The 16,136-nt window shown below is 41.2% G+C and overlaps 1 long non-coding RNA gene and 1 pseudogene across 2 annotated transcripts in view; one reads left to right on the plus strand and one right to left on the minus strand.

Moving 5' to 3' along the window:
* The window catches only part of LOC309640453, a 124,762-nt gene that overhangs the window by 106,522 nt on the left and 2,104 nt on the right, over positions 1 to 16,136 (minus strand). The gene's annotated exons all lie outside the window — the stretch shown is intronic.
* On the plus strand, positions 4,324 to 15,462 carry LOC309641838 (small ribosomal subunit protein eS6 pseudogene; annotated as a pseudogene). The gene has a single exon. The product of its transcript is annotated as a small ribosomal subunit protein eS6 pseudogene (transcript).

The raw sequence follows: 16,136 nt of genomic DNA on the forward strand, positions 1-16,136 counted from the left end.
CATATCTTGGGTCACAAATCAAGCCTTGGTAAATTTAAGAAAATTGAAATTGTATCAAGTATCTTTTCTGACCACAACGCTATGAGACTAGATATCAATTAGAGGGAAAAAAAACGGTAAAAAAACAAACACATGGAGGCTAAACAATACGCTACTAAATAACCAAGAGATCACTGAAGAAATCAAAAAATACCTAGAAACAAGTGACAATGAAAACACGATGACCCAAAACTTATGGGATACAGCAAAAGCAGTTCTAAGAGGGAAGTTTGTAGCAATACAATCCTACCTCAAGAAACAAGAAATATCTCAAATAAACAACCTAACCTTACACCTAAAGCAATTAGAGAAAAAGAAGAAAAAAACCCCAAAGTTAGCAGAAGGAAAGAAATCATAAAGATCAGATTAGAAATAAATGAAGGAAACAATAGCCAAGATCAATAAAACTAAAAGCTGGTTCTCTGAGAAGATAAACAAAATTGATAAACCATTAGCCAGACTCATTAAGAAAAAAAGGGAGAAGACTCAAATCTACAGAATTAGAAATGAAAAAGGAGAACTAACAACTGACTGTGCAGAAATACAAAGGATCATGAGAGATTACTACAAGCAACTATATGCAAATAAAATGGACAGCCTGGAAGAAATGGACAAATCCTTAGAAAAGCACAACCTTCTCAGACTGAACCAGGAAGAAATATAAAGTATGAACAGACCAATCACAAGTAATGAAATTGAAACTGTGATTAAAAATCTTCCAACAAACAAAAGCCCAGGACCAGATGGCTTCACAGGCGAATTCTATCAAACATTTAGAGAAGAGCTAACACCCATCCTTCTCAAACTCTTCCAAAATATAGCAGAGGGAGGAACACTCCCAAACTCATTCTACGAGGCCACCATCACCCTGATACCAAAACCAGACAAAGATGTCACAGAAAAAAGAAAACTACAGGCCAATATCACTGATGAACATAGAGGCAAAGCTCCTCAACAAAATACTAGCAAACAGAATCCAACAACACATTAAAAGGATCATACACAATGATCAAGGGGGGTTTATCCCAGGAATGCAAGGATTCGTCAATATATGCAAATCAATCAATGTAATACACCATGTTAACAAACTGAAGGATAAAAACCATATGATCATCTCAGTAGATGCAGAAAAAGCTTTCAACAAAATTCAACACCGATTTATGACAAAAAGTCTCCAGAAAGTAGGCATAGAGGGAACCTACCTCAACGTAATAAAGGCCATATATGACAAACCCACAGCCAACATCATTCTCAATGGTGAAAAACTGAAACCATTTCCACTAAGATCAAGAACAAGACAAGGCTGCCCCTTTACCACTGTTATTCAACATAGTTTTGTAAGTCCTAGCCATGGCAATCACAGAAGAAAAAGAAATAAAAGGAATACAAATTGGAAAATAAATAAAACTGTTTGCAGATGCCATGATACTATGCATAGGAAATCCTAAAGATGCCACCAGAAAACTACTAGAGCTAATCAATGAATTTGGTAAAGTTGCAGGATACAAAATTAATGCACAGAAATCTCTTGCATTCCTATACACTAATGATGAAAAATCTGAAAGAGAAATTAAGGAAACACTGCCATTTGCCACTGCAACAAAAAGAATAAAATACCTAGGAATAAACCTACCTAAGGAGACGAAGACCTGTATGCAGAAAACTGTAAGACACTGATGAAAGAAATTAAAGATGATACAAACAGATGGAGATATATACCATGTTCTTGGATTGAAAGAATCAACATTGTGAAAATGACTATACTACCTAAAGCAATTCACAGATTCAATGCAATCCCTAGCAAACTACCAATGGCATTTTTCAGAGAACCAGAAGACAAAATTTCACAACTTATATGGAAACACAAAAGATCTCGAATAGCCAAAGCAATCTTGAGAAAAAAAAACGGAGCTGGAGGAATCAGGCTCCCTTACTTCAGACTATACTACAAAGCAGCAGTAATCAAGACAGTATGGTAATGGCACAAAAACAGAAATATAGATTAGTGGAACAGGATAGAAAGCCCAGAGATAAACCCACGCATATATGGTCACCTTATTTTTGATAAAGGAGGCAAGAACATACAATGGAGAAAAGACAGCCTCTTCAATAAGTGCTGCTGTAAAAGAATGAAGTTAGAACATTCCCTAACACCATACACAAAAATAAACTCAAAATGGATTAAACACCTAAATGTAAGGCCAGACACTATAAAACTTTTAGAGGAAAACATAGGCAGAACACTCTATGACATAAATCACAGCAAGATCCTTTTTGACCCACCTCCTAGAGAAATGGAAATAAAAACAAACAAAAAAAACAAATGGGACCTAATGAAACTTACTTTTGCACAGCAAAGGAAACCATAAACAAGACGAAAAGACAACCCTCAGAATGGGAGAAAATAGTTGCAAATGAAACAACTGACAAAGTATTAATCTCCAAAATTTACAAGCAAATCATGCAGCTCAGTATCAAAAAAACAACCAACCCAATCCAAAAATGGGCAGAAGATCTAAATAGACATTTCTCCAAAGAAGATATACAGACAGCCAACAAACACATCAAAGAATGCTCAACATCACTAATCATTAGAGAAATGCAAATCAAAACTACAATGAAGTATCACCTCACACCGGTCAGAATGGCCATCATCAAAAAATCTACAAACAATAAATACTGGAGAGGGTGTGGAGAAAAGTGAACCCTCTTGCACTGTTGGTGGGAATGTAAACTGATACAACCACTATGGAGAACAGTATGGAGGTTCCTTAAAAAACTAAAAATAGAACTACCATATGACCCAGCAATCCCACTACTGGGCATATACCCTGAGAAAACCACAATTCGAAAAGAGTCATGTACCACAATGTTCACTGCAGCTCTATTTACAATAGCCAGGACATGGAAGCAACCTAAGTGTCCATCGACAGATGAATGGATAAAGAAGATGTGGCACATATATACAATGGAATATTACCCAGCCATAAAAGTAAACGAATTTGAGTTATTTGTAGTGAGGTGGATGGACGTAGAGTCTGTCATACAGAGTGAAGTAAGTCAGAAAGAGAAAAACAAATACCGTATGCTAACACATATATATGGAATCTAAAAAAAAAAAATGGTTCTGAAGAACCTAGGGGCAGGACAGGAATAATGATGCAGATGTAGAGAATGGACTTGAGGACATGGGGAGGGGGAAGGGTAAGCTGGGACGAAGTGAGAGAGTGGCATGGACTAATAAATATTACCAAATGTAAAATAGATAGCCAGTGGGAAGCAGCTGCATAGCACAGGGAGATCAGCTCCGTACTTTGTGACCACCTAGAGGGGTGGGGTAGGGAGGGTGGGAGGGAAATGCAAAAGGGAGGAGATATGGGGCTATACGTATATGTATAGCTGATTCACTTTGTTATAAAGCAGAAACTAACACACCATTGTAAAGCAGTTATACTCCAATAAAGATGTTTAAAAAAAATAAATTAAAATAAATAAAAGTTATGTTTACACTATACTGTAGTATTTTAAGTGTGCAGTAGCCTTATGCCTAAAAACACAATGTACATACCTTAATTAAAAATACAAAACAAAAAAATTGCAAAAGTAACATCAAAGATTACTGATCACAGATAACCATACAAATATAATGGTAATGAAAAAGTTTGAAATAGTGTGAGAATTAGCAAGATGTGACACAGAGACATAAATTGAGAATATGCTTTTGGAAAAATGGAGCAAATAGACTTGCTGGACACAGGGTTGCCACAAACCTTCAATTTGTAAAAAATGCAGTATCTGTGAAGCACAATGAAGCAAAGTGCAATAAAACGAGGTATGCCGGTATGCCATATACTTATGCAATATACTATCCTTCACTTTCTTCTGTTCCTTCTGCTTTTATTGTCATATATTTTACTTCTTTATATGTTATAAACTCCCTTGATATATTATTATTATTATTTTTTTTAAATTTATTTATTTTATTTTTGGCTGCGTTGGGTCTTCGTTGCTGTGTGTGGGCTTTCTCTAGTTGCGGCGAGCAGGGGCTACTCTTCGTTGAAGGCTTCTCATTGCGGTGGCTTCTCTTGTTGTGGAGAACGGGCTCTAGGCGTGTGGGCTCAGCAGTTGTGGCTCACGGGCTCTAGAGCACAGGCTCAGTAGTTGTGGCTCACGGGCTTAGCTGCTCCGTGGCATGTGGGATCTTCCCAGACCAGGGCTCGAACCCATGTCCCTGCATTGGTAGGCGGATTCTTAACCACTGGGCCACTGGGGAAGCCCCCCTTGATATATTATTATTTCTACCTTAGTCCATTGTCTTTTAAATAAATTAATAAACAATAAAAGTATTTCATATATTTCCCTGTGTATTTATCATTTCTGGTGCTCGTCATTCCTTCATGTAGATTCAACTTTCTGTTATTATTTCATTTCAGCCTGATGGACTTCTGTTTACATTTCCTGTACCACAGTCTATTGTAATGAATTCTTTCAGCATTTGTTTATATGCAAATGCTTTTATTTCTACTTCATTTTTTTAAGGACTTTTTTGCTGTATGTATTGATAGAATTGTAGGTTGCCAGGGTTTCCCCCCTCCTTTTAGCCCTTTAAATGTTATTCCATTTTCCTCTGGTTTGCACTGATTTTGATGAGAAGTTAGTTCTTGTTCTTATCATCAGTCCCCTGTAGGTGATATTTCTCTCCTTTCAGAATTTTGTCATTGCTGTTCTCAGCAATTGGAATATGATATGACTAGATAGAATTAGTTTTCTGTCTATTTATCCTACTTGGAATTTATTGAGGTTTGAGGTTTTCAGGTTATTTTTCATCAAATTTAGAAAAATTTCAGTTACTGTTTCTTCAGACATTTTTTTCTGTCCCCTTGTTTCCTTTCTCTTCTTCTGGGACTATAATTACAAGTATGTTCGCTTTCTAGATATGGTCTTAGAATCACTGAGGTTGTGCTTATTTATAAAATTCTTTTAAGAAGTTTAGATTATTTCTTTTGACCTGTCTTCAAGTTTACTGAACTTTTCTTCTACAATGTCAAATCTGTTAGACCCATCCAGTGAATTTTTAACTTCATAGATTGTATTTTTCACTCTGAGGATTCACATTTGTTTCATTTTTAAGGTTTCCACGCTGCTTTGATTCTTCTTCTACCCACACATAATGTCCACATTTTCTCTTAAATCCTTGAATATATTTATAAAAGCTGTTTTGAAGTCCTGGCCCATTAACGCTAATATCTCTGTCAACTCTGGATTTATTACTATTGACTGTTTCTCCAGAATATGTAACACATTGTCCTGCTTCTTTGTATATGTAGTAATTTGTTACTGTGTGCCTGACTTTTGGGATGCTATTTGGTCGAGAGTCTTCCTTTAATAAGTATTGAGTTTTGTTCTGGCTGGCAGTTCATTTATTTGCAGCTTAGCTTGATTTTGTCAAGGTTTGGTTTTAGGCTTTTTTAGGGCAGGTCTAAAGTTGTTCTTATTCTAGGGCTAGAGTAGCCGTACTCCTAATGTGTGGTTATTCTGGAATCTACACTAACTGCTGTGGATTTTTAGTGAGGGATTTACTCTCTGGTTTATCAGAACTGAAATATCTCTGGAATCCCCATTCAGCTCACACCTCACAATAGTTGTTCTCTGTCAGACCTTTTGGAGCCTCACCCTGAACGTGTGCAGCTTAGTACCCAGCCAAGGCTCAAGGAGATCTTTATCCATAATTTTAAGCCTCTCTCCTCTCGGGTGCCCTACCCTAAAAATTCCAGCAGCCTCAGCATCCCTGAATTCTGATCTGTCTTCTCTCTACCCAAAGAAACCACTGCACTCTGTTTGGGTTCCAATTCCCTGTGCCTTGATTTGCAACATGGCAACAGGCAGATTTTTTTTTCACATATTGAACTTTTCATAGGGATGAATGGGAAGTTCACTTCATGTAGTTTCCTTCTCTCAAGGATTATGGTCCTCTATTGCCTATTGTCTAATGCCCACATACTGCTTCTTCATACATTTTCCCCAGCATTAGAGTTGTTTAAAGTGGGAAAGCAATCTGATACCTATTTTTCTGAAACCAATCTGATACCTATTTTTCTATCATAGCTGGAACTGGAAGCTGTATCCATTAAGTTTTTGCTCTGCTGCAGGACCCTAGGAATCTAAGTCCCTAGGGGAGGAAGGGCTAGTAGGACAAGAGGAGGAAGAAGTCTCTAATGTTTAGGCTCCAAAATTCCCAAACTAGCAGAGCTTAAGAGCAACAATCAGGGGGTCTCCTTTTCGTGGCGCCTCGGTGGCAGTCGGCCACTTCCGAATGAAGCTGAACATCTCTTTCCTGGCCACTGGCTGCCAGAAACTCATTGAAGTGGACGATGAACGAAAACTTCGTACCTCTTATGAGAAGCGTGTGGCCACAGAAGTTGCTGCTGACGCTCTGGGTGAAGAATGGAAGGGTTATGTGGTACGAATCAGTGGTGGGAACGACAAACAGGGTTTCCCCATGAAGCAGGGTGTCTTGACCCATGGCTAAGTCCGCCTGCTACTGAGTAAGGGGCATTCCTGTTACAGACCAAGGAGGACTGGAGAAAGAAAGCACAAATCCGTGCGGGGTTGCACTGTGGATGCCAATCTGAGCGTTCTCAATTTGGTCATTGTAAAAAAAGGGGAGAAGGATATTCCTGGACTCACCGATACTACTGTGCCTCATCGCCTGGGGCCCAAAAAAGCTAGCAGAATCCGCAAACTTTTCAGTCTCTCTAAAGAAGATGATGTCCGCCAGTATGTTGTGAGAAAGCCCCTAAACAAAGAGGGTAAGAAACCTAGGACCGAAGCACCCAAGATTCAACGTCTTGTTACTCCACGTGTTCTGCAACACAAATGTCGGCATATTACTCTGAAGAAACAGCGTACTAAGAAAAATAAGGAAGAGGCTTCAGAATATGCTAAACTTTTGGCCAAGAGAATGAAGGAGGCCAAAGAAAAAGGCCAGGAACAGACTGCCAAGAGACGGAGGCTGTCCTCTCTGAGAGCTTCTACTTCTGAGTCCAGTCAAAAATGAGATGTTCTAAGAGTAATAAATAAATAAGATCAGACATCTCACACACACACAATAAAAGAGCAACAATCAGGTTCCAGAAAAAGAGTTTCAATTTGCATGTGAATACCACTTTTGCATAAAAAGTCAAGAAAATATTATCTATTTCAAAGAATGGGAGGATAGTTTGTTGATGGATAATATGAAGGAGGTAGAGAGCACCTTAAGGTTACTTTGACATATAACTACTAAACACCTGTTTTTCAACAGTATTGTAGGCTGGAGGTTGAAGTGAAATTTCAGTTGATTAAAGAAAATGAAGCAATGTGGTCTTTCTTGCCCATAGAGTTTGGAGAGTAAGTTTCAAATTTTCTAAAGAAACTCTCATAAAGATAATTAGTCAAGTGAGTTTCTTTGCTGTGGCAATTCCCCCTCATGAGATATTTACTTCTAATCATTAGAAAATTAAAGAAAATGGAGGGGGGAGGGGAAGCTGGGATGAAGTGAGAGAGTGGCATGGACATATATACACTACCAAATGTAAAATAGATAGCTAGTGGCAAGCAGCTGCATAGCACAGGGAGATCAGCTTGGTGCTTTGCGAAGACCTAGAGGGGTGGGATAGGGAGGGTGGGAGGGAGACGCAAGAGGGAGGGCATATGGGGATATATGTATGCATATAGCTGATTCACTTTGTTATACAGCAGAGATGAATACAACATCGTAAAGCAATTATACTCCAATAAAGATGTAAAAAAAAAAAAAAGCAGTGTAAAGCAAAGGTTAAAGTAAAAGAAAGAGATCTAACATGTAGTCAGAAAAAAAAAGAAAGAAAATTAAAGAAAATAATTAAAGTATAGAAACCTAACCAAGCGCTTCTGCAAACTCTGATAATCATACTAACAATAATTAGAAGAGGGGTCCTTTCCACAATTTAAAACTGTGAACCATAAATACTGAAGGAATTTCATTTTCTTTAGTGCACTTAGAGTAATGAAGAAGATAAAAGTGGGGAACATCTCCCCTTAAGATTCATATTTATCCATCTGCAACAATTATCTTACTGATAATTACAACAAAATACATTGTAAAGTATTAGCTAAGCATATTCTTTATAATTCATAAAAGAGAATTAAAATTTTCATCTTTAAAGGAGAAAAAAAGTCTGTTTGAAGGCATTCACTCCTGATCATAAATTGTTGAGTTTTTGAGAACAAAGAAACGCACTCTGGCTCATTTCAGCAGTAAAAGGATTTTATTTTAAAAAGAATTAAACAGCTAAGGGTCACTAAAGGAGGCCCAGAGATGGATTGCAGCCAGGAACAATGTCTCCACCTGTACTGCAGAGCTGCTCCAATGAAGTCATCAGGGGTCCCCCCAACTGGAGCTCCCTTCACAGCCAGGCACTGGACATGACCTCCAGACACTCTGAGACTGCAGCTTCAACAAACTGACGTCTCTGCCTTCATCCTTGCCAGATGGATTCTGTGCAGAGCTTACCCCTAACCATCACCAGATTCCAAACAAATTCAGGACAGATATGCCTGAATTTGGTGGACCTAGATTCTGTGGTTGCATTCTTACTACATAGGATGGTGGGAAAGTAAGTTTCTGGCTTCGACATTAGAGACAACTGCATTCATAAAATGGAATATCACCCCAAACACAAGGACAAATATCAACCACAGCTGCTAAGCATCAGCCAATGAAAAAAAGAATGGATAAATATCTTCTTCTAGGAGTTTTATGGTTTCAGGTCTTATATTTAAGCCTTTAATCCATTTTTAGTTTATTTTTGTATATGGTGTGAGAAAGTAGTCCAGTTTGATTCTTTCACATGTAGCTGTCAAGTTTTCCCAACACCATTTATTGAAGAGCCCATCTTTTCCCCCATTGTATATTCTTGCCTCCTTTGTCATAGATTAATTGACCATATAAGTTTCTGCCCAGCGAAGGAAACTATCAACAAAACAAAAAGACAGTCTACTGAATGGAAGAAGATATTTGCAAACGATATCTCTCATAAGGGGATAGCTTCCAAAATGTACAAAGAACTCATACAACTCAACAACATCAAAAAAACCAAACAATCCAATTGAAAAATGGGCAGAGGACCTGAATAGAAATGTTCCAAAGAAGACATACAGATGGCCAACAGATGCATGAAAAGCTGCTCAACATCACTAATCATGAGGGATTTGCAAATCAAAACCACAATGAGATACCATCTCACACCTGTCAGAATGGCCATCATCAAAAAGGCAACAAATAATCAGTGTCGGCGAGGATGTGGAGAAAAGGGAACCCCCGTGCACTGTGGGGGGGATTGTAAATTGGTGCAGCCACTGTGGAAAACAGTGTGGAGGGTCCTCAAAAAATTAAAGATAGAACTGCCATATGATCCAGCAATTACACCTCTGGGTATTTACCTGAGGAAAACAAAAACACTTACTCAAAAAGATATATGCACCCCGATGTTCATTACAGCATTATTTACAATAGCCAAGATATGGAAACAACCTAAGTGTCCATCTATAGAAAAATGGATAAAGAAGATATGGTACAATCAATGGAATATTACTCAGCCATAAAAATAATGAAACCTTGCCATTTGCAACAATATGGATGGATATAGAGTGTATTATGCTAAGTCAGGGGTCCCCAACCCCCGGGCCGCGGACCGGTACTGGTCTGTGGCCTGTTAGGAGCCAGGCCACACAGCAGGAGGTGAGAGGCGGGCAAGCGAGTGAAGCGTCATCTGCCGCTCCCCATCGCTTGCATTACCACCTGAACCATCACTTGCATTACTGCCTGAACCATCCCCCCTACCCCACCCTACCTCCATCTGTGGAAAAACTGTCTTCCATGAAACTGGTCTCTGGTGCCAAAAAGGCTGCGACCACTGTGCTAAGTGAAATAAGTCAGACAGAGAAAGACAAATACCCCATAATCTCACTTATGTGTGGAATCTAAGAAACAAAACAAACACACAAACAAAAATGAAAACAGACTTATAGATACAAAGAACAAATGGGTTGCCAGAAAGGAGGGGGGTAGCAGATGGATGAAACAGATGGTGAAGGGGATTAAGAGGTACAACTCTCCAGTTACATCATAAATAAGTCATGGGGATGTAATATACAGCATAAGGAATGTGGTCAATAATATTGTAATAACTTTGTATGGTGACAGATGGTTACTAGACTTATTGTGGTGATTTCATAATGCATGCAAATATCAAATCATTATGTAGTACACCTGACACTAACATAATATTGTACATCAACTATATTTCAATTAAAAAAGAATGTATAAATGAATAAGGGAAGCAAGGAGGTACACTGTAAGTTATTTAGATCAATTCCCTAATTTTACAAATTTGCAGAAATAAAGGCACATAGACTGGAAGTGACTTACCCCAAAATCTACTCCTTCTCACTCTAGACAATGCCCTTTTCAACTCACAGAGATGACAAATTCCTTGGGCACCCCTTTCTTCCACTTCCACCAAAGACACATTTAATCAACTATAATATTCATTCTTGTTGAACCCAGATCTGGCCTCACAATCTTTCTCAACACAGCCCACTGGGCAGCCACAACCACAATTGGCACAAGAAATGAAAACTATTTGCTGTGCCTGTACTGCATCAGGCTGACATTTACTCAACAAAATTCTTAAATGAATTAATGAACAGAACAAGGTCTAGTATAATTAATGCCTTGGAGTCCACAAAAGATCTTTTAGGTTATTTGTTAGATGATCTCTTTGAGAATTAATGTTTATTATGCCCAGTTGTCTCTATTTTGGGCCCTGGCACCAATTCACAATTTGTTTACAACAGTTAATAAACACCAGGCTTCAACTTGTTGTCTTGCCAACAATAGCACCAATCTCCCCATTCATTCAGATGAAGATTTTTCTCTTTTTGCTATTGTCAAGTGTCAAAGTGGGTGGGATTATGGCTTGGGAGGTGTGTCTGTCTGGCATGGGAGGCAATCTCTGCAAAGATGCAGCTGGGCTCCAGTTATTTCTCTTTGGAAGTGGGATGATGGCAAACCATCTCCCTAGCTGCTGTCACTACTAAAATCCAGTATGTTTCACTACACCGTGTTAATGTGTATCTAATCCAAAGATGAAACAAGGCTGGTTTTCTGTGTAGGTAATTCAGTGAGTATAATGAAATTTGTGTAAAGTGGTCCCAGGTTTGGTTTTGTTTTTTAAAGTTAAGCTTTAGTATACAAATGGCAGAATCTTCAACCCAAACCAGCTTAAGAAAATATAAGGAACTTGATTGTCTCATTGACAAAAAACACTGAGGAGTGGATTTAGTTCCAGGGCCACACACAAGGTCACCTCTGGACTTTGCCATCTTTGGTGTTGGGCCTTGTCTTCAGGTTTCACTAAATAGCTACTGGAAGCTCCAAATTCATACGCTCCCAGGCTCAAATCCAGTGGAATAGACAGCACTGCTCGGTAGTTTCTACGTAAGTATTGTTTTTCCCTCCAATGGGGACAACTTGGTTTATGAGACCATTTCAGAACCAATTCCTATGGCTTGGGTGATTCAGTGTGCTGATTGGCCTAGATCACGCTTCAACCTGGATTTGAGGTTGGAACCAATACTGTTACACCTGGAAACAGTGAATGTCCACAACAAGGGCATATTCAGACACTGCCCAGCGGGGAAGAGATGGCACACGTGAAGGGAGAATTGAAGAAAGTTTAATGAAGGGACCACACATGAGGTGTGGGCAATGGTATGGAAACCAACAAGGGATGGAGAAGCTCTCAGGGCTGGGAATAGTGGGAAACCAGTACCACTTTTAGGGCTGAAGGGCAAGGAGAAGAGCCGATACTGCACCTGGGTGAGAGGTGTAGCCATAGGTATGAACTACCAGTCAGAGCTGTGGCCACAGGAAGAGGAACACAGCCATTGCCAAAGCACAGTCCGGAAGACAGGAAGTAGAGGGACTAAATTCCTCCACCCCTCTCCCCTCCCAACTTCTGATCTCCTGCCAGTGCCTCCCATTGGCCAAATCTAATCAGAAGCCAGAGGGCAAGGAGTCTGGGTGACAGGGTCTGCAGAAGTCAGCCTCTTGGGATAGAGAGCAGGGTGGAAAGGGCTATAGATTAGATCTGGAGAGGCATCAGAGAATAACCAGCACACTGTTTCCCTAAACTAGGGGTTAGCAAACTATAACCCATGGGCCAAATCTGGCCCACCACCTGTTTCTATAAATCAAGTTTTACTGGAATACTTTCAACAGGTAAACATTTGTTTACTTATTGTCTATGGCTGCCTTTGTGTCACAGCAGCAGAGTTGACCAGCTGGCCCTTCACAGAATAAATTCACTGACCCCTGGCCTAGGCCAACACATCCACTGTGCCTGACACTTGGAAGATACTCAAACAAGTTTTTTTAAATGAAAAATGAATGAACGACTGAAAGCACTGGTGACAGCCATAATATGAGTGACCCTGAACTTCAACCCCATGAGACAACTGAGACTACAAGCCCCCCAAGCCACTTCCCCTTATTCCAGAATTGCCTGTGTGGCTTACTGCCTTCCTCTGTGGCTACTGCTATACTCCAACTGCCCCTGCACCTCTTGATCTCTGCTGTTACCTTATCCCCACAGTTCAAATGATCTAGTCATTTTCCTATGCTGCTGTATCACTGTTACCCCTGCCAAAGCCCTGGAATTTAGAAGAGGGTGTGCTCCTAAGATATCATGCTTTTTAGACTTCCAAATGGGAGCGTACTCTTTCCATTTTTATATCCCTTCTTTAGGGTAACTTGGGACAAGAACCTCAGAGGCTAAGGGCTCATTGCATAGCCCCCTCAGTATCATATTCAAAAACTCTCTTCCCTGTGCCATCAACCAGGGTACCAGTGCCAATGAAGGCACTTGGATTCTTTCCTCTCCCAGGAGGAGTTCCTCACTTACCCAGGGCACTCCTCACTCTGTTTTTGTTAATGAGTATTAATCTTAGCATTGCAGCTCCCCATTCCCACTCAGTCATTCATTCATTCATTCGTTTATCATTCAACAGGATGTCTCCCAGGGGCCCACTAATAGTTATAACTTTAATATACACCTAACAGTCATCTTTACTACCTCATAGTTTTTGAGATGGGATGCAGCTTAGCTCCTACTTTGTGACCTGACTGTGACCCTTGCCCTACATTTTGTTTAAAGTTGTATGAAAACAGCCAGTCTACATGTGCAATGACAACAAAGACTGAACATCTGTGGGCAACATGGCACCGTGACCAATCAACTGAAGCCCAAATTAATCCAACACACTTAATGCTGTTGTGTTAGTCAGGGTTCTGCAGAGAACTGGAACCAATGGGAGATACATATCCCATCTATCCTATAGTCAACTCCTTGTTCTAAATCTCATGATATGTAATGTATACAAATGTAAAGAAATATATATGTATATACATGTATAAAATATCATATAGATTAATACATATGTCACAAGTATATATGATATTTTATAAGGAATTGGCTGAGAAGGAGGCCGAGAAGTGCCACCATCTGCCATCTGCAGGCTGGAGACCTGGGGAAGTTGGTGGTGCAGTTGGACTGCTGAGAGCTGGTGTAATGGTGTAGACTCCAGTCCTAGTCTGAAGGCCCGAGAACCAGGAGCACTGAGGGCAGAAGATCCATGTCCCGCTCAGAAGTCAGGCAGAGGGAGGCAATCCTCCCTTCCTCTATCTTTTGTTCTATTCAGGCCCTCAGTGGATTGCCTAATGCGCCCACACTGGGGATGGCAATCCACTTTATTCATTCCACTGATTCAAATGCTAATCTCTTCTGGGAACACCCTCACAGTCACACCCTGAAATAACCTTTAACCAGATGTCTGGGCATCCCTTGATTCATCAAATGGACACGTAAAATGCACTATCACAGATGTGCATAATCATCCTTACTGTGCTGTATGGCAACCAGGCGTGGATGGTACATAAATGCTGTAATTGCTAGTTTTTACCCAACCCTAACAGGGATTAGCAGGAGAGAGGAAAAGGGAAACTAGAAGCAGCTAAAAAAATGCTCTGAGTTGTCTTCAGGGACTCTTGATACTATTTACAGATGGGAGGCAGGTGAGGGTGCCTGGAGAGACAAGAACAGAATAAGATGGGAAAGAAGACAGGTATAAGAGAGGCAGGGGGAGCTGGGAGCTGGGGGTCCGCATCACCAATGTCCACATTGCCTCTGGCCTAGGGCGGGGGAACGAACTCTCCAGAACTGGAGGGGTAGATATGGGATAGTGAAAGGAAGGGGCAAGGCTCCTCTGAAGGGATTTCTTAGGAGGCAGGCAGCCGACTGACGGTGTACCGGAGGCAGCTTTGGCAAAACACGTGCCTGCGCACAGTTTGGTAGTAAGTATCCTGCTACTGCCTAACAGTCTCTCAAAATCTTGGGAATTGGAGCTCAGTCCCTAGTCATCAGCAGAAGCCCCTGCTCGTTGATTTTATCCAAACGAAGAGCCCTATTTCAATTCCCCAACTGAAATCAATCGAGCTTGCGGTTGGATAATGAAAAGAGAAAGCAGCCTGGCCCTTCCACCAGCTGAGGGCAGGAGATGTCTGCGACCCCGAAAAGAGGCCTCACCCACCCACACAGGCACCCCCATCTCAGACTTCCAGCTCCAGAACTTTCTGAAGCTCAGCAAAGAAGGGAAACTCACTGAGACAGGCTATAAAGCAGCCCCACTAGGATCCAGGCCTTCTCTTCTTTTAACAAGTGAGGAAACGCAAACATAGGAAAATGTGCTTTTGTGTTTTCTGCAAGGTCCTACAGTGCCTTTGGCCAGAACTGTGACCCAGCTGCCTGACTCCTACCTTTAATGCTCTAGAAAGACTGATAAATAGGCCAATTTGGACAATGATGCCGGCACAAGCATCCCATTGCAAATCCAACAACAAAATGAGAAATTCTCATGGTACCCGGAGGAAAGATGACAGAACACATGGTAAACTAGTGGCCACACCCAGCTATGCATGTATTTTGTTTGGTCTGCTCAGCATTTTAAAAAACTAATTTAGTTGCCAGCATTTTAAAATTGAGGTGTTTAAAATAAATTTTCAGTTTCTGACATCCCTGGGAAGATATGGCAACATCTGGCCCTCTTCCTTCTAGGGCAGTATTTCCTTGGTGAGGAATAGTTGCTACCTCTCTCTGTCTCCCTGCCACAGTGCTCACCACCCCTCATTGTGTCCTTGTCTCCAGGTGGAAGGGTACACTGCCCGCGTGGTCTTGGAGAGGCCTGCTTTGCTCATTTACATCACCTGCCTGACCTGCCAGCTTTTTGCTTGTTACCTCTGACTAGGTAACAATAGCCTTCCGCAAATGATTTAAAGGCTGGGAGAGGAAGAGGCTGACTCAGCACTGCAGAGAAAGAGCTAGCGCCAATGGGGAGGGGAGGGGAGGGGAGGGGAGGGAGGAGGAGGGGAGGGGAGGGGAGGGGAGGGAGGAGGAGGGGAGGGGAGGGGAGGGAGGAGGAGGGGAGGGGAGGGAGGAGGAGGGGAGGGGAGGGAGGAGGAGGGGAGGGAGGAGGAGGGGAGGGGAGGGAGGAGGAGGGGAGGGGAGGGGAGGGGAGGGAGGAGGAGGGGAGGGAGGAGGAGGGGAGGGGAGGGAGGAGGAGGGGAGGGGAGGGAGGAGGAGGGGAGGGGAGGGGAGGGAGGAGGAGGGGGAAGGGAATATGGACTTCAGCTCAATGTCAGAATGAATTTTAGACATTTGACTTCTCAGCCCTGAAACTGTCAAAGAAAGTGTTTGGACACAGTCAGATGCCTGTCTATCAGGGAAAATGAAGAAAGGATTCCTCCGTTGCCTTGGGAACTGGACTTGATCCCCTTTAAGGAATTCTTCAATGCTCAGATTTAAAAACACTTTTTAATTGGATAACAGAGTCACATCATTTTTAAAGTGTTAAAAGGTATGCAATGGAAAGTCAGTCTCCTTCCACTTCTGTCTCTCAGGCCTCAGCTCCCCTCCAGGAAGCAACCATTGTGCCTTTTATGTGTCCTTCCAGAGATGACC

The sequence above is a fragment of the Balaenoptera physalus genome (genome assembly GCF_965194825.1).
Source record: "Balaenoptera physalus genome assembly, chromosome: 13".
In the NCBI taxonomy this organism is placed as follows: domain Eukaryota; kingdom Metazoa; phylum Chordata; class Mammalia; order Artiodactyla; family Balaenopteridae; genus Balaenoptera; species Balaenoptera physalus.